The sequence below is a fragment of the Castor canadensis genome, chromosome 10 (genome assembly GCF_047511655.1).
Source record: "Castor canadensis chromosome 10, mCasCan1.hap1v2, whole genome shotgun sequence".
Lineage (NCBI taxonomy): Eukaryota > Metazoa > Chordata > Mammalia > Rodentia > Castoridae > Castor > Castor canadensis.
The window spans coordinates 112671414-112689615 of record NC_133395.1 but is presented as its reverse complement, the minus strand read 5'-3'; the positions used below and the strand labels follow the sequence as shown (position 1 = coordinate 112689615).

Below are 18202 nucleotides of genomic sequence, written 5' to 3'. Positions count from 1 at the left end.
GATTGCCAACCCCACCAGTCATGAGACCAACCAGACCATACCTGTGACTGAACTGTTTAACTATGCATACTTTTTGTCCACTACCACCAGTTCTTTTGTCTACTTAAACCTATAGTTCATGTCTATACCCCAAAGATGGCTGAAGATGAGCTGAGTGTTTACTCTGTCTCTTCCCATAGCATGCCCTGAGCTGTGTAATAAATCTCCTTTCTCTGCCTTCACCATGACTCTTTATCTGGTGTTTAGGGGAGGGTGGCTGGATCTGGAATATGGAATCTCAGGAGTTTGGGCCTTGAGTCCAGAATTCCAGTTTCAGTCTCTCCTGTGGAGGCTTTGCTGTTCCCTTCCTTGGAGGCAGTTTCTTCCATCCCTTTTTGTAAAGATGTTATTGGTCTTGTCCTTCCTGGATTCCAAGGTGGCTGCTAGGTGAATGCCTCAGAACAAAGACAGATTCAAAGATGGAGGCAGGGATGCCATACTTTTCTCTTGCTTTTAGTTATTTCCTAGGCCCAAGAAGGAGTCAGTGCTTTTCAGCAAAATTAGTTTAAGTACCTGTTATCCTACCTTGTGTGCCTCCTTCCTGGATTACTTTGAAATTCATTTCATTGTTATTTCAAGTTCCCGGAGGGTCACAGTTGGCCTGGGAAATCCAATAGAGTTCCCCTCTTCTTTTGGGGAGATCTCCTCTTTTCCAAATACCCTCCCAAGTGACCACAGGGCTTCTAGTTAAACCAAGATTCAGAAGTTTGGAAGTGAATTGGCAGTGTGCCCATGTGAAAGTTGGCTGGCTGACCACAGCTGCAAAGGGCCTTGAGCAGGGTGGGCACTCAGCCAACATCCTGGGCCTCGCTGGAGTTCGATGGAGGCTCCGTGTGAACTGACACAGCAATGTGCTGGTGAATGTGGACTTAATCACAGGGACTTTGTGGAACTGCTTCTCTCTTAATGTTTGACAGAAGTACTGAAGTCCACAAAGCAAACGGGGCCAGGGAAGCTCGGGCCATACCATCTCTTGTTTCTCTGTGGTGAAGGACTAGATTGCTTTGTTTTATTTTTTTGTCAAACTGGAGTTTGAACTCAGGGCCTTGAGCTTGCTATGCAGGTGCTCTACCACTTGAGCCATGTCCTAAGTCCTCATTTGTTTTTAAAAATTTAATTTCTCATAGATTGATTTAAAAATGCAAAGAAAATTCATTGCAATGATAAAAGTGAAGTTATAGGAAACAAAATCCCCATCTTAACTACTTGTCTTAAGGTCACTGTGCCAAATGGCTTGAGATGTTTCTCAATTCTTCCATCCATTCTGTACTTATCTTTTACAGACAATCACAGATAGTGCGTGGGCACTCTGGTTACAGACTGCACTGTATCCTGTTGCTGCCTTGTATCCTGTCTTTGCAGGGGTGAGAAGTGAGTGTTTTTTCACTGAGATTTAGAAAACTGGTCAAAAGTGCACTTGACAAAGGGAGCTGTGACAAAGCATTTGCAGAAGACCCCAAGTTCCTGGGGAATAATTTGCACCTCATCACCAGGGACCAGGCCTTGGCCTCCCATCCTGCTACTTTCCCTCCCTCCTTTGTCAGGGATATTTGAGATTACAAGCCAACATCTGCAGAAATCCTCTTTATTGTATTTGAAGCACTTCCAAATTGAGCCAGAGGAAATGGAGGTAGGGACTTTGAGTTCATGTATCACCTGTGTGTGACCCTCTTTTGCCTGCCCTCCCCCCAGACTTCTGGGGTAATTTTAAACCAAATCCACAATGGTGCATGCTTCTACCTGTTTTTCAGTATGTATTTCTGAAAGAGTGCTATTAAAAAACTGCAGGACTGTTAGCACATCTAACAAACAATGATTTCTTTGCATCCTCAAATTTCTACCGAGTGTTCTAGTCCCCAAGATCCAACTAATAGCTACACATTAGGATGGGCAGGTGCATCTCATATTTCTCTCAACCTGTAGGTTTCACTGGGCACTGGTGGGTCACGCCTGTAATTTAGCTACTTGAGAGGCAGAGGTCAGGAGAATCATGGTTTGAGGCCAGCCCAGGCAAATAGTTCACAAAATCCTGTCTCAAAAATACCCAATACAAAAAAGGGCTGGTGGAGTGGCTCAAGTGGTAGAGTGCCTGCCTAGCAAGCATGAGGCCCTGAGATCAAACCCTAGTGCCACCAAAAAGAAAAAAATAAAAATCTGTAGGTTTCCCTTCAGGTGGCCTTGTCCTCATCATGTAAATATCATCTTTAAGAGAGCAAATATGAACTATTTCAGAAGAGAAGAGAATTTGTTGGCTGTGAATCAACATATGGAAGTAAAGTTCTTAGGAAGAGAAACCTGACTTAAAAAAAAAAAACCTTTATTTATTCAGACAGGGCCTCACTTTGTGGCCCTGGAATTTATGATCCTCCTGCCCAACTTTTTTTTTATTATTATTCTTTTATTCACATGTGCATACATTGTTTGGGTCATTTCTCCCCCCTTCCCCCCTCCCCCACCATCTACCCCCTTCCTCCCTCAGTTCCAGGCAGGTCTTGTTCTGCTTTATCACTAGTTTTGTTGAAGAAAAGAGACAAGCATAATAAGGAAGACAAAATGTTTTTGCTAGTTGAGTTGAGGATAGCTATACAGAAATATTCCTAGCATTGCTTTTGTGTACACATGTTATGACCCATGTTGATTCATCTCTAACTGATCTTTACCCTAGTTACTGATCCCCTTCTCATGATAACCTCTGTTGCTTTAAGGTTTCTGTATTAGCTCCTCTGGAGTGGGGACATCAAATGCTTTCATGTTTTGGGTTTTCTACCTATTTCTATATCACCCAAATGTGTTCTCCCCTTGTCATGTGGTTCCAGTCTAACTACATGCTGCATTTGCCCTAGATCTAAAGTCTGCATATGAGGGAGAACATATGATTTTTGCTCTTCTGAGTTTGGCTGACCTCGCTCAGAATGACATTCTCTAGTTCCATCCATTTACCTGCAAATGATATGATTTCGTTCTTCTTCATGGCTGAGTAAAATTCCACTGTGTACAAGTACCACATTTTCTTGATCCATTCATCAATAGTGGGGCATCTTGGCTGTTTCTATAACTTGACTATTGTGAATAGTGCTGCAATAAACATGGGTGTGCAGGTGCCTCTGGAGTAATCTGTGTTGCATTCCTTTGGGAATATCCCCAGGAGTGGGATTACTGGATCATATGGCAGGTCTATGTTTAGATTTTTAAGTAACCTCTAAATTTTTTTTCAGAGTGGTTGTACCAGCTTGCATTCCCACCAGCAGTGGATTAGGGTTCCTTTTTCCCCCACATCCTCACCGACACATGTTGGTGGTGGTGTTTTTGATGATGGCTATTCTAACAGGGGTGAGGTGGAATCTTAGTGTGGTTTTGATTTGCATTTCCTTTATCTGTCCAACTTTTTGAGGTACAGTAAACATGCAGTGAAATGCATGTCCTGGTGTCTTTGATGTGTACATATGCCCGGGTGAGGATCATTTCCTGTGCATCTCTTACCTGAGGCTGTCTGTCTTTACATGCAGTATGGGCCCAGCATTCACATCTGACTGCCAGGAACTGTGAACTAAAGGCCATGTGTAGACCTGTCCCCAGCATGACAGACCAACCAGCATTACAGAGCTCGGCCTCCAGCCAGGCTTGGCACACAGTGGAGGACAAGGTCTCACAGCCCTGGCTGCAGAGATGAACCTCACAAAAGTGGGCCTGTTATTTCCTTGAGGTCCCAGTAAGTGGTCCACAGAGAAGTCTCAGGATACATGTGGCCAGTGTGGAGGAAGGCTCCCCTAAGGAACTAATTCCTGAGGGGGCCTGAGGGAAGGGGAGAAGTGAACCAGGTGGGCAAAAGTGAGGACATTGTACGGAGAGGAAGGAGCAACACATGTAAAGGTCCCAGAGAAGGAAGGGAGGGTGATCTACTCGAAGCCTAGAGAACTACTCACAGTAGGATGAGAGGTGACAAGTGGAGGCAGGGGCCAGGCCAGGTAGGCTTTTAGAACAACAGAGCCCCTGAGCCATGAGGAGGCTCATTCGAACATCTTAGGGGGTTTGGTGGCCTGGGTTGGGGATGCAGGGAAATTGCTCTGGAAGGAAAAGCAGCTGCCCACTTGTCACTAACTGGACTGTTACCATTTCTCAGCTCAGGCTGATCTAATCTCATTGACTAAGACCCTTGCTAACCTGTACCACCACCCCACCCACACCTCAGCCCTCCACAGGGGTAGAAGATAAGGTGGTGATGCCCCTGGGAAGGCTCTGCCAGGTTGCAGGAAAGCACTTGAACCTTTGCCACTTCCTTGGCTTTCTGAGCCCTGGTGTGGGGTTTGGTACCTCCCCACCCTCTCCATGTGCTGTCTGTGACCTTTTGGCATCCCTAATGTGGGTTTGTTGGTTGGGCCTGTGATGGGCGGATTCAGTATTCAACTTGACATGGGGCATGGGTAGGGGCTTGACCTCTGCCCTTTGTGGTGTCCCAGATGGTGATGATGATAATTAAGACCTACCACAGTGTCTTTGAGGGCCTCAGTGGGATAACCCACATTCAGTCTCAGCATGGGCATCTGCTCCTGTGTTAGAGTCAGTTGGGTACATGGTACAGTGGCACTCTGTGGTCAGAAAGAGAACTTTCTTACCAGTACAGAGCCCAGTCTCAGTTGGGAACCACATCCAGGATCTCCTCAGTTTGCATGCCAAAGCCAGCATAGAGGGCTGAGTGACAAAAGGCCTGAATCCTCCAGTTGAGAATGACCCCCAGATGGATAGCCATGACCCTGCCACATTTTTTTGTAGTTCCCTTGAAGGATCTGTGCCATGGATACAGTGACAGATATGAAGGCCAAGTAGGACCCTGGGACAATGCCAGCCTTGTGTGCCAAGGCTCAGAGCTGGGAAGTACTTTCTAGGCCATGAAGCTTGTGAGTAGCTGAGCACTGTGTTTGGGTCTACCCAAACCTTGTCTATGATGACAGGACCACATGGTCACTGTGTAAATGGATTAACAGAGTCCTTTCACCTGGATGAACCCACTTTTTAGTGAGCATTTTTTTTTTTTTTTGCAGTACTGAGATAGGATCTCATAAACTATTTGTCTGGGCTGGCTTCAAACCGCAATCCTCCTTGATCTCTGTCTCCTGATTAGCTAGGATTATAGGAGTGAGCCACCGGCGCCTGGCTTAGCACTTTTTAATGAGCACTTTGTTGGTGGACTGACGTCAGGTTGTTTATAATTCTTTGGGGCATAAACAACACAGGCAGACCCTTGTGCTTGATTTCCAGTTATGTGCAAAGCTCCCTTTCAGTTAAATTCCCGGAAGTGGGATAGCTGAGACAAAGGGCCACACCTTGAAGATCCTGACGTGATGGTTACCTTCTGGAAAGAGTCAAATTCTCCCCAGTTGGTCCAAAGCAAAATCATTATTTGCCATAGAGCCTGAACTTTTCAGAAGCTGAAACAGGTTCCAGGCTTTGTTGGTCATGTAGGGCTGGCTGGGAGTGCTCAGCCTCCTTCAAAGTTTGTTCTGTTCTTCTTGGGTGACTGACAAAAGCTAGGACTTTCATGGCCCCAGGGGTCTGACACTAATATAGTACACAGCACTGACCAAAAGCTAGAAAGGCAACACGCAGGCACTGAAGGAACGGTGAGGAAGGAAGCAATGTTAAGAACCCTGTTCTAATGTCCTTTAGATAGTGTCATCTCTGTTCTGGCTGCACAGCTCTGCAGGGTGTCCCAAGTACAGGACTCCAGAAATGGTGGCCAGGCACGATATTCTGGCTATAGTTCTTTTGTCATTTAACTCCACTAAAATTGTAAAACTTGGTGTAATTGTTTACATGCTCAAAATTGTAGGAAATCTGCCTTGTCATAGAAGACATGAGTGTTCTGATCACACAGTTGTGCAGATTTTTCAATACCCATTTTTATTGATTTGAGAATTGGAAATGAGAATTGTTTGGTGTGCATGTCTTGTATTTTTTTTCCATTTTTAACATTTTTATTAACATATAGTAGTTGCCCAGGAGGTTTCATTGTGACATTTCCATACATGCTTGCATTGTAACTTGGTTGTATTCATCCCCACCATCATTCTCCCTCACCCCCTCCTCCCTACTTAAAATGCTATCAACAAGTTTCACTGTTCTATCTTCATACACATAAATAAAGTACTTCTACCATATTCACCTTCCTTTGCCCTCTCCATTCCCCCTCCTCCTTCCGGTAATGACAGTGAGTGATACTAAAATATATGCACTTGGGCAGGAATAAAGCACTTCGAAATGCACTGAAAGTAGGTGAACACTACAGGGTAGGGTGAAAAGGATAAAGAAGAGTAATAGAAGGGGCTACGCTGAGTAAAGTACAATATATTCCCAAGTGAAATGCCCTCACGCCCTGCTTTTTATTCCCCACTTAATTTCTTTTCTCAACTGGTGTTGGAACTAGGGTCTGAATTGAAAAGCTGTCTTCCTAGACACTGGTGCCACAGAGACCAGTTGCCCGGCACTAAGGCTGAGGCTTAGTGAGGATGAGGCTGGCCAAGCCACATCCTTTCCTCCTGGTCAAAGCCCTAGACCAGGTCCAGCTAAGATTGGTCCCAGGAAATAGCGCAGATCGGGGTGTTACGGGAATCTTCCCAAGTCTTTTCAGGAAGCAATATTTATTAGCATGCTGGCAGTGGCTCATCGGATTCACATCCAAAGGCTGAGCCCCAAGAACAAAGGGGTCTCACCTTATATACCCTTGCAAGCAGGTTACAGAAACAAAAAGCAAGGTTTAACCCATATATGGTTGCATGTAACTCTATTGGCTACTTCACCCCCAGTGTTGCATGACCTTCTTAAAGTTTAGATTTTTTTAAGTTTTATCTCCCTGCTATGCCATCCCCTCCTCCTTGCTACATTATCAAGACACAGACTTGCTCTTTTCTTTTCTTTGGCCCTCCTCCCTGCTACAGGAGTGTGAAGACACCCAGAATTAGAAGGAAACCTCGGACACTACCACACCCTTTTCAACTTCGCCTACGGTAGGCAGACCCTGCTCTCCACATGAACACATGGACTTCTCTTTCTCTGACCCCATTCCTGCCCACCTCCCACACTGCTGCTCAGGGGTGTGGGCAGGGCTGCTTTCCTGTGACTGCCCTGTCAGTCAGTCCATATACCCAACCCAGCCTGGGAGTCTGAAAAGGCACTGTGTTAATATAGGGGTCCTTGCCTTCAAAATGGGCCTCATTTTGGCCTTATTTCTCTTTTCCCTTGTCCCCATTGCAAGAATGGTTCCACCCATCTGCCATCAGACTGAGCCCAGAGTCTGAGGGACTTGCATCCTCTCCCCCACCCCAAGACCTGCCTTTGGAGGGGCTTGGCAGGGCTCAAGTACAGGACTGCTGAGGAGAAGAGGAAAAGCCAAGCCCAACCCAGCCTGGAGTAAGGCAGGAAGAGGCTGAGCCCCAAGTGTTCCCCTTGCCTTTCTTCAGCAGATCCTGGGCTGGCTTCTTAGCAGGATGGCAGGCTATCTGAGGGAGTTTCCTCTGGTAGTCAGTGAGAGGCAAATATAAATGCCCCAGCTTAGTCTCAACCCAGCCCATCCTACCATTCCTGAGAGCCCCAGAGATCTGTGGCCAGTTTAGGGCCAGACCCAGAATTCTCAGAACAGTTAACGGTCCCCCATGTTAGAGATCCATGACAGGGGTTGGCGGGGGGGGGGGGTTAGAAGCTGGGGGCACAGCTGTGATAAGAGGTGGGGTTTGCAATGCTGGGGCAAAATGACTGCCTTACTCCAGAGGAAGGCATCTGTCTTCTCCACAGTAATCTCTCACCTCCTAGCAAGGTTGCCAGTGGGCTCCTAATCTTGTCATTTTATTGATAAGTAGGTAGGTGCAGGTCATCTAGATTAAGAAATAAAACATGGCAGATGCAAATGGAAATCTCTGGGCATACCTCCCTGCTCAGAGGTAACTTATCCTCAAAGCGTTATTTTATTTTGAGACAGGGTCTTGCTATGTTCCTCAGGTTGCCCTTGAACTTGTGATCCTCCTGCCTAAGCCTCCTGCATGTTTCAGATTACAGGCATGTACCACCATAAGGCTCTATGCTCAAATCTTTACACTTTCTCACTGATACCCAGAATTTAATTATTTGTGGGGTGTTTCTTTGATAATATTTTTATTGTGATTATATATATATATATATATATATATGTTTAACATTGAAACCTACCATTTTAGCCCCTTTCTTTTTCTTTTTTTGGTGGCACTGGGGTTTGAACTCAGGGCCTCATGTTTGCCAGGTAGGCCCTCTTAACCTCTTGAGCCACTCTGCCAGCTCCTTTTAACCATTTTTAAGTTTACAGTTCAGTGACATTAAATACATTCACAGTGGTGTACAACCTTCACCACTCTCCACTTCCAAAATTTTTTAGCACCCCAAACAGAAGCACTGTTCTCATTAAACAGTATCACCATGTTCCTCTTTCCTCCATTCTCTGGTAACCAGTCATGAAGTTTCCCTAATCCACTTTCTACCTCAGTGAATTTGCCTATTCCAGGTATCTTTAAGTAGAATCATATTTGTCCTTTGGTGTCTGGCTTATTTCGCTTAGCATACTATTTTCAACATCCATCCATGTTGTAGCCTGCATTCCTTTTTCAGCTATGCAGGAGGCAGAGATAGGAGGATTGCAATTTGAGGCCAGCCCAGGCAAAAAGTTAGCAAGACACTGTATAAAAAGTAAGCTGGCTGTGGTGGTACACACCTGTAACCCCAACTATTCTGGAAGTGGAGGTAGAAGATCATGATCAGAAGCCAGCCCTGGGCAAAAAGTGTGATACCCTATCTGGAATAAATTAAGCTGAAAGGGTTGGAGGTGTGGCTCTACTGGTAGAGCTCTTGCCTAGCAAGCCTGAGGTTCTGAATTCAAATCCAAGTACCACTAAAACAAAATTCCTTTTTAAGGCTGACCATTGTATGTGTATCCCATAGCTATGTATATATATATATATATATGTATATACATATATATATATATACACATATATATATACACACATATATATACATAATATACACATGTACATATATATATATACATACATATGTCTGGTTAACAGACAGTTGAACCAGTTTCTATCTTTTGACTATTGTAAATAGTGCTGCTACAAAAACTGATATAGGAGTATGTGTTTGAATCTTTGCTTTCAATTTTTGCTTTTGTATATACCTAGGAGGAGAACTGCTGAGCCATGTGGTGACTGTCTAGCTTTATGAGAGACTGCTAACTTGCTTTCCACAGTGGCCTCAGCATTTTACATCATCAAAAGCAATGTACAAGGGTTCTGGTCTCTCCAGGTCCTTGACAACACTTGCTACTGTCCATTTTGTTTTTGTTTTTATTATAACCATGCTAATGGGTCTGAAGTGCTATCTCGTGGTGGTTTATTGAGCATCTTTTCATGTCTTTGTTTACCACTTGCATGTCTTTGAGAAATGTCCCTTTCTATTTGAGTCTATTGTTTTTTGGCTGTTGAGTTGTAGGAGTTCTTTACATATATGAAGACTGGGTCAGATATATGATTCTCAAATATTTCCTCCCGTGGGTTGTCATTTTACTCTTGATAGTATCCTCTTTTTTTTTTTTTTTTGTATTATTTGAATGCAGGGTTTTGCACTTGCAAAGCAGGTACTCTACTGCTTGAATCACACCTCTGGTCCATTTTGCTCTGGTTATTTTGGAGATGGGGTCTTCTGAACCATTTGCTGATGGTGACCCATGATCCTCCCAATCTCAGCCTCCCAAGTAGCTAGGATTACAGTGTGAGCCACCAGTGCCAGGCTTGATAGTGTCCTTTAATGCACAAACGTTTTTAACTTTTTTTTTTTTAATAGTGCTGGGGTTTGAACCCAGAGCCTCCTGCATGGTTTTTTTTTTTTTTTTAAAAAGTACCACTATCTTCATATTTATTTATTTATTTATTTTTTCATTTTTCTTTTATTATTCATATGTGCATACAAGGCTTGGTTCATTTCTCCCCCCTGCCCCCACCCCCTCCCTTACCACCCACTCCGCCCCTTCCCTCTCTCCACCCCTCAATACCCAGAAGAAACTATTTTGCCCTTATTTCTAATTTTGTTGAAGAGAGAGTATAAGCAATAATAGGAAGGAACAAGGGTTTTTGCTGGTTGAGATAAGGATAGCTATATAGGGCATTGACTCACATTGATTTCCTGTGCGTGGGTGTTACCTTCTAGGTTAATTCTTTTTTTTTTCATTTTTCTTTTATTATTCATATGTGCATACAGACTTGGTTTATTTCTCCCCCCTGCCCCCACCCCCTCCCTTACCACCCACTCTGCCCCCTCCCTTCCCCCCCCCCAATACCCAGCAGAAACTATTTTGCCCTTATTTCTAATTTTGTTGTAGAGAAAGTATAAGCAATAATAGGAAGGAACCAGGGTTTTTGCGGGTTGAGATAAGGATAGCTATACAGGGCATTGACTCACATTGATTTCCTGTGCGTGGGTGTTACCTTCTAGGTTAATTCTTTTTGATCTCACCTTTTCTCTAGTACCTGTTCCCCTTTTCCTATTGGCCTCAGTTGCTTTAAGGTATCTGCTTTAGTTTCTCTGTGTTGAGGGCAACAAATGCTAGCTAGTTTTTTAGGTGTCTTACCTATCCTCACCCCTCCCTTGTGTGCTCTAGCTTTTATCATGTGCTCATAGTCCAATCCCCTTGTTGTGTTTGCCCTTGATCTAATGTCCACATATGAGGGAGAACATACGATTTTTGGTCTTTTGAGCCAGGCTAACCTCACTCAGAATGATGTTCTCCAATTCCATCCATTTACCAGCGAATGATAACATTTCGTTCTTCTTCATGGCTGCATAAAATTCCATTGTGTATAGATACCACATTTTCTTAATCCATTCGTCAGTGCTGGGGCATCTTGGCTGTTTCCATAACTTGGCTATTGTGAATAGTGCCGCAATAAACATGGATGTGCAGGTGCCTCTGGAGTAACAGTCTTTTGGGTATATCCCCAAGAGTGGTATTGCTGGATCAAATGGTAGATCGATGTCCAGCTTTTTAAGTAGCCTCCAAATTTTTTTCCAGAGTGGTTGTACTAGTCTCCATTCCCACCAACAGTGTAAGAGGGTTCCTTTTTCCCCGCATCCTCGCCAACACCTGTTGTTGGTGGTGTTGCTGATGATGGCTATTCTAACAGGGGTGAGGTGGAATCTTAGTGTGGTTTTAATTTGCATTTCCTTTATTGCTAGAGATGGGTGAGCATTTTTTCATGTGTTTTCTGGCCATTTGAATTTCTTCTTTTGAGAAAGTTCTGTTTAGTTCACGTGCCCATTTCTTTATTGGTTCATAAATTTTGGGAGAATTTAGTTTTTTAAGTTCCCTGTATATTCTGGTTATCAGTCCTTTGTCTGATGTATAGTTGGCAAATATTTTCTCCCACTCTGTGGGTGTTCTCTTCAGTTTAGAGACCATTTCTTTTGATGAACAGAAGCTTTTTAGTTTTATGAGGTCCCATTTATCAATGCTATCTCTTAGTTGCTGTGCTGCTGGGGTTTCATTGAGAAAGTTCTTACCTATACCTACTAACTCCAGAGTATTTCCTACTCTTTCTTGTATCAACTTAAGAGTTTGGGGTCTGATATTAAGATCCTTGATCCATTTTGAGTTAATCTTGGTATAGGGTGATATACATGGATCTAGTTTCAGTTTTTTGCAGACTGCTAACCAGTTTTCCCAGCAGTTTTTGTTGAAGAGGCTGCTATTTCTCCATCGTATATTTTTAGCTCCTTTATCAAAGATAAGTTGCTTATAGTTGTGTGGCTTCATATCTGGATCCTCTATTCTGTTCCATTGGTCTTCATGTCTGTTTTTGTGCCAGTACCATGCTGTTTTTATTGTTATTACTTTGTAATATAATTTGAAGTCAGGTATTGTGATACCTCCTGCATTGTTCTTTTGACTGAGTATTGCCTTGGCTATTCGTGGCCTCTTGTGTTTCCATATAAATTTAACAGTAGATTTTTCAATCTCTTTAATGAATGTCATTGGAATTTTGATGGGAATTGCATTAAACATGTAGATTACTTTGGGGAGTATCGACATTTTTACTATGTTGATTCTACCAATCCATGAGCATGGGAGATCTCTCCACTTTCTATAGTCTTCCTCAATCTCTTTCTTCAGAAGTGTATAGTTTTCCTTGTAGAGGTCTTTCACATCTTTTGTTAGGTTTACACCTAGGTATTTGATTTTTTTTGAGGCTATTGTAAATGGAATTGTTTTCATACATTCTTTTTCCGTTTGCTCATTGTTAGTGTATAGAAATGCTAATGATTTTTCTATGTTGATTTTATATCCTGTTACCTTGCTATAGCTATTGATGATGTCTAGAAGCTTCTGAGTAGAGTTTTTTGGGTCTTTAAGGTATAGGATCATGTCGTCTGCAAATAGGGATATTTTGACAGTTTCTTTACCTATTTGTATTCCTTTTATTCCTTCTTCCTCTGGCTAGGAATTCCAGTACTATGTTGAATAGGAGTGGAGATAGTGGGCATCCTTGTCTGGTTCCTGATTTTAGAGGGAATGGTTTTAATTTTTCTCCGTTAAGTATAATGCTGGCTGTAGGTTTGTCATATATAGCTTTTATAATGTTGAGGAACTTTCCTTCTATTCCTAGTTTTCTTAGAGCTTTTATCATGAAATGGTGTTGGATCTATCAAAGGCTTTTTCTGCATCTATTGAGATGATCAAGTGGTTTTTGTCTTTGCTTCTGTTAATGTGGTTTATTACGTTTATTGATTTTCGTATGTTGAACCACCCCTGCATTCCTGGGATGAAGCCTACTTGGTCATGAGCCTCCTGCATGTTAAGCAGTTACTCTACTACTGAGCTACATTCCTAGCCCCAAAGTTTTTACTTTTGATGAAGAATAATTTGTCTATTTTTTCTTTTGTTATCTTTAATTTTGTTGTTCTATGCAAGAAGGTATCACCAAATTCAATGTTACAAAGGTTTCATCTAATTTTATACCTTACATTTAGGTCTTTGATTTGTTTGAGTTAATTTTGTATATGGCAAAGACAATAAGCCAACTTCACGCTTTAGTATGTAGCTGTCTCCTTTTCCAAGTGTCATTTGTTGAAAAGATAGTCCTTTTCCACTGAATGATTTGACACTCTTGTTGAAAATCAGTTGGCTGTATGCAAAAGAGTTTACTTCTGAGCTCTATTCTAGTCCATTAGTTCAAATGTCTTTCTTTATGCCATGCCACACTGTTTTGGTGAGTTTAAGATCTGAAATTAGGAATTATAAAATCACTAGCTTTATTTTTCTTTATTTATTTACTTATTTATTTTTGGCTATTTGGGGTCCCTTGAGATTCCATATAAATTTTAGGATAAGTTTTTGTTTTTTCTTTCTTTTTTTGGGGGGGAGGGGGAGTGGTGGTACTGGGGTTTGAACTCGGGGCCTTGTGTTTGTGAGGTCATTTGAGTCATATCCAAGCCCTAGAATAAGTTTTTCTTTTTAAAATCTTTTTAAAATTATTGTTGTACTAGGGGTACATAATGACATTTACCAAAGTTTAGAATAAGTTCTTTTACTGCAAAAAAAAAATGCCATTGAAATTTTGAAAGCGATTGCATTGAATCTATGTCTCTTTGGATAGTACTGGCATCTTAACAACAGGAATTCTTCCTATCCATGAACATGGGATGTCTTTATGTCTTTGTTAAAATTTTCACCAACATTCTGTGGATTTCAGTGTACAGATCTTTTAACACCTTGGTTAAATTTATTGCTAGTATTTTATTCTTTTGATGCTACTAGGGCTTTTATTAGAATTGTATTGAATCTGTAGATCAAGGTTCAAAGAACTGACATTTGACTATATTAAAGTTTCCTATCCATGAACATGGAATATCTTACCATTTATTCATATCTTCTTAGATTTCTTTCATCAGATGTTTGCAGTTTTCCTCATATAGCTCGTGTGCATTTTATTGGATTTATTCCTATTTCTTTGGAAATTAAATGGCATTGTATTTTTTTTTTATTTCAAATCCCACTTGTTCATTGATGGTATGTAGGAAAGTTATTGGCTTTTGTTTATTTACCTTGAATCCTACAACCTTGCTATAATTATAAGTTCCAGGAATTTTTTTTTCTGTCATTTCTTACAGATTTTCTGTGTAGACAATCATGTCAGCTATAAACAGAGTTTTCTGTCTTTCTTCCCAGTCTATACACCTTTTTATTTCCTTTACTTGTCTATTAAATTACCTAGGACTTCCAGTATGACATTGAAAAGAAGTGGTGAGAGAGGACATGTTTCCCATCTTAGTGGAAAAGCTTTGATTTTCTTGACATTAAGCATAATGTTAGCTGTGGGGTTTTATCATGTTGAAGAACTGAGAGGTTTTTTTTGAAATCATCAATGCATGTTGGATTTTGCTAAATTCTTTTTCTACACCTATCATTATGATTGGGTTTTCTTCTTTAGCATATTGATGTTGATGGATAACACTGATTTTTGATGTTGAACCAGCCTTTGCATGCCTGGGATAAATCCCACTTGGTTGTGGTATATAAGACTTTTTTATACATATGTTGGATTCAGTTTACTAATACTTTGTTCAGGGTTCCCCCCCCCCCGCCCCCCACCTCCGCCGCCATATACGTTTCTGAGAGATACTGATCTGTAGTTTTCTTTGATGTTTTTGTCTGGGTTTGGTATTGGAATGATGGTGGTCTCACACAGTGAGTTACATTTTTACTCACTTTGCTGCTTGCTTTTGTTTTTGCTTTTGTCTTCTGAAAGAGATTGTGGAGAGCTGGTATGCTTTCTTCCTTAACTGTTTGGTAGCATTCACCTGTCTGGGCCTCTGGGCTTGATTCTTTCTATTTTGGAAAGTTATTAATGATTGATTCAATTTCCTTAATATATATTAGCTTATTCAGGTATCTTATGTGCATTTGGCATATTGTGTCTTTCAAGAAATTGGCCCATTTTATTTAGGTTATGATCTTCATTTGTAAAGATGTATTCACTTGGTATAGAGAACTTTTCAAAGTATCTTTCATCTTAGGAAACTAGGCATAGAGTTGTTTTTTTTTTCTTTCTGTAGTTTGAAGCTGTCATTCCATTATCTTCTGCATTGCATGTTTTCTGACAAGAAGTTTGCTGTTATTTTTACATTTGTTCCTTTTTTTTTCACTTAGAATGAGATTTTTTTTTTATTCATATGTGCATACAATGTTTGGGTCATTTCTACCCCCTTCTCCAACTCCCTTCCTCTCCCCCTTACCCCCTCGCTACCCAGCAGAAGCTATTTTGCCCTTATCTCTAATTTTGTTGAAGAGAGAGTATAAGCAATAATAGGAAGGAACAAGGGTTTTTGCTGGTTGAGATAAGGATAGCTATACAGGGAGTTGACTCACATTGGTTTCCTGTGCATGTGTGTTACCTTCTAGGCTAATTCTTCTTGATCTAACCTTTTCTCTAGTTCCCAGTCCCCTTCTCCTATTGGCCTCAGTTGCTTTAAAGTATCTGCTTTAGTTTCTCTGTGTTGAGGGCAACAAATGCTACCTAGTTTTTTAGGTGTCTTACCTATCCTCATACCTCCCTTGTGTGCTCTCGCTTTCTCATGTGATCAAAGTCCAATCCCCTTGTTGTGTTTGCCCTTGATCTAATGTCCACATATGAGGGAGAACATATGATTTTGGTCTTTTGGGCCAGGCTAACCTCACTCAAAATGATGTTCTCCAATTCCATCCATTTACCAGCGAATGATAACATTTCGTTCTTCTTCATGGCTGCATAAAATCCCATTGTGTATAAATACCACATTTTCTTAATCCATTCAGCAGTAGTGGGGCATCTTGGCTGTTTCCATAACTTGGCTATTGTGAATAGTGCTGCAATAAACATGGGTGTGCAGGTGCCTCTGGAGTAACCTGTGTTACAGTCTTTTGGGTATATCCCCAAGAGTGGTATTGCTGGATCAAATGGTAGATCAATGTTTAGCTTTTTAAGTAGCCTCTAAATTTTTTTCCAGAGTGGTTGTACTAGTTTACATTCCTACCAGCAGTGAAAGGGGGTTCCTTTTTCCCCTGCATTCTCGCCAACACCTGTTGTTAGTGGTGTTGCTAATGATGGCTATTCTAACAGGGGTGAGGTGGAATCTTAGTGTGTTTTTAATTTGCATTTCCTTTATTGCTAGAGATGGTGAGCATTTTTTCATGTGTTTTTTGGCCATTTGAATTTCTTCTTTTGAGAAAGTTCTGTTTAGTTCACTTGCCCATTTCTTTATTGGTTCATAAATTTTGGGAGAATTTAGTTTTTTAAGTTCCCTATGTATTCTGGTTGTCTGATGTGTAGCTGGCAAATATTTCCTCCCACTCTGTGGGTGTTCTCTTCAGTTTAGAGACCATTTCTTTTGTTGAGTAGAAGCTTTTTAGTTTTATGAGGTCCCATTTATCTATGCTATCTCTTAGTTGCTTTGCTGCTGGGGATCCATTGAGAAAGTTCTTGCCTACACCTATTAATTCCAGAGTATTTCCTACTCTTTCCTGTACCAACTTTAGAGTTTGGGGTCTGATATTAAGATCCTTGATCCATTTTGAGTTAATATTGGTATAGGGTGATATACATGGATCTAGTTTCAGTTTTTTTGCAGACTGCTAACCAGTTTTCCCAGCAGTTTTTGTTGAAGAGGCTGTCTTTTTCTCCATTATATATTTTTAGCGCTTTTGTCAAAGACAAGTTGGTTATAGTTGTGTGGCTTCATATCTAGGTCCTCTATTCTGTTCCACTGGTCTTCATGTTCTTACATCTATTCCTTTTCCTGTTTCTTCTTTGGTTACATTTATGGCTTAGGCTTTACCTTGGAGCTTTAGTAATTTGACTACAATTTACTTAGATTTTTTTTCTTTATATTAATACTGCTTGGGATACTCTAAGCTTCTGGATGCCATGGTGTTTTGTCTTGCACTAATTTTGGAATAATCTCAGTAATTATCTCTTCAAATATTTCTTTGCCCTGTTCTTCTTTCTCCCCCTTCTTCTACTCTTTCTTCTTCATTGCATCTTCCCTTCCCTCTCCTTTAACTCTACTTACCCATGCTTTAGATGGTTTGATATTGTCCCAAGGTTGTCAGTTGTTCTGTTTGCCCTTCTTTTCTCCCTCACTTACATCTTCACATTTCCATTTGGATGATGTCTCTGATTTTCTCTGTTATAGACAATAAAAATTACTTATCTGTAATAAGTTTTTCTTATATTTTTTAAAATAGTTTCCAGTGTTTTGCTGCAATTATATTCAACAAGTTGTCTACCTTTTCAACTAAATCATTTATAATGTTTATTTTGGCTCTTTTAATATCTCTGATCATTCTAACACCTGAGTGGACCATCCCTTGATCTGGTTCTTTTGACTACTTTCTGCTTTGATAAGGAGCCATTTACTTGTCTTACTGTTTTGTGTGTCTTCCAATTTTTTATGGAACACTAGACCTTGTGTATAACAGGATAATAGAGACCAAAGTAAATGATGTGTGTACCTGGGAAAGGGTGTGCCTTTTATACTGTCAGGTAGTGTTGAGTTCATCCAGTGGGGAGTTGAGCAGTAGACTGCTGCTTCGGTGTGCTGGTGTGGGGTCCAGAGCTCTGAAGTTCTCGGTGTTTCTGCTTCAGACACAGCTTTAAGGAGGCCCTAAAACCTCTCGTCCTATGCCCAGGCCACAGGGCAAGGGGTCAGGAGGAAAGTCTCTTTTCCTTGCCCCCCGGGCTAGGCTGTGGTTACCTGGTCAGGGCTTAGGAAAGGGGTGAGGAGATTTGTCACGGTTTTCTTGCAGTTTCTCAGCTCTCTTGTTTTAGTCTCAGTCTTGGGCTGGCTATGTAGGTCTGAGCCTCATGGGTGGGCTTTCTCATGTTTTTGTCACTGGAGGTTTTGAGGTTTTGTCACTAGAGGTGTCATCACCCTGGTTCTTTTCTACCTTGGAGCACTAAGAATGTGGGGATTGATTTGAACATTGTTGGGAAAAAGACCCTCCAAAAGCCTTTGGCATTTCTCTGTTAAAACTCCACTATTCTAGAGTTATCTTTGAAGAGTGTGACTCTGACACTGTCCCCTGCTAAAATCTCCTCCCATGTACCCCATGGGC

At 41.3% G+C, this 18202-nt stretch overlaps 1 protein-coding gene across 1 annotated transcript in view; it reads left to right on the top strand.

Annotated features, from left to right (window-relative positions):
* Positions 1-18202, top strand: part of Chdh (choline dehydrogenase) — a 38137-nt gene that overhangs the window by 8370 nt on the left and 11565 nt on the right. The window contains exon 2 of the mRNA XM_074043960.1: positions 6972-7040. The gene's annotated coding sequence lies outside the window, so the exon portion shown is untranslated. The remainder of the gene's footprint in view (positions 1-6971; positions 7041-18202) is intronic.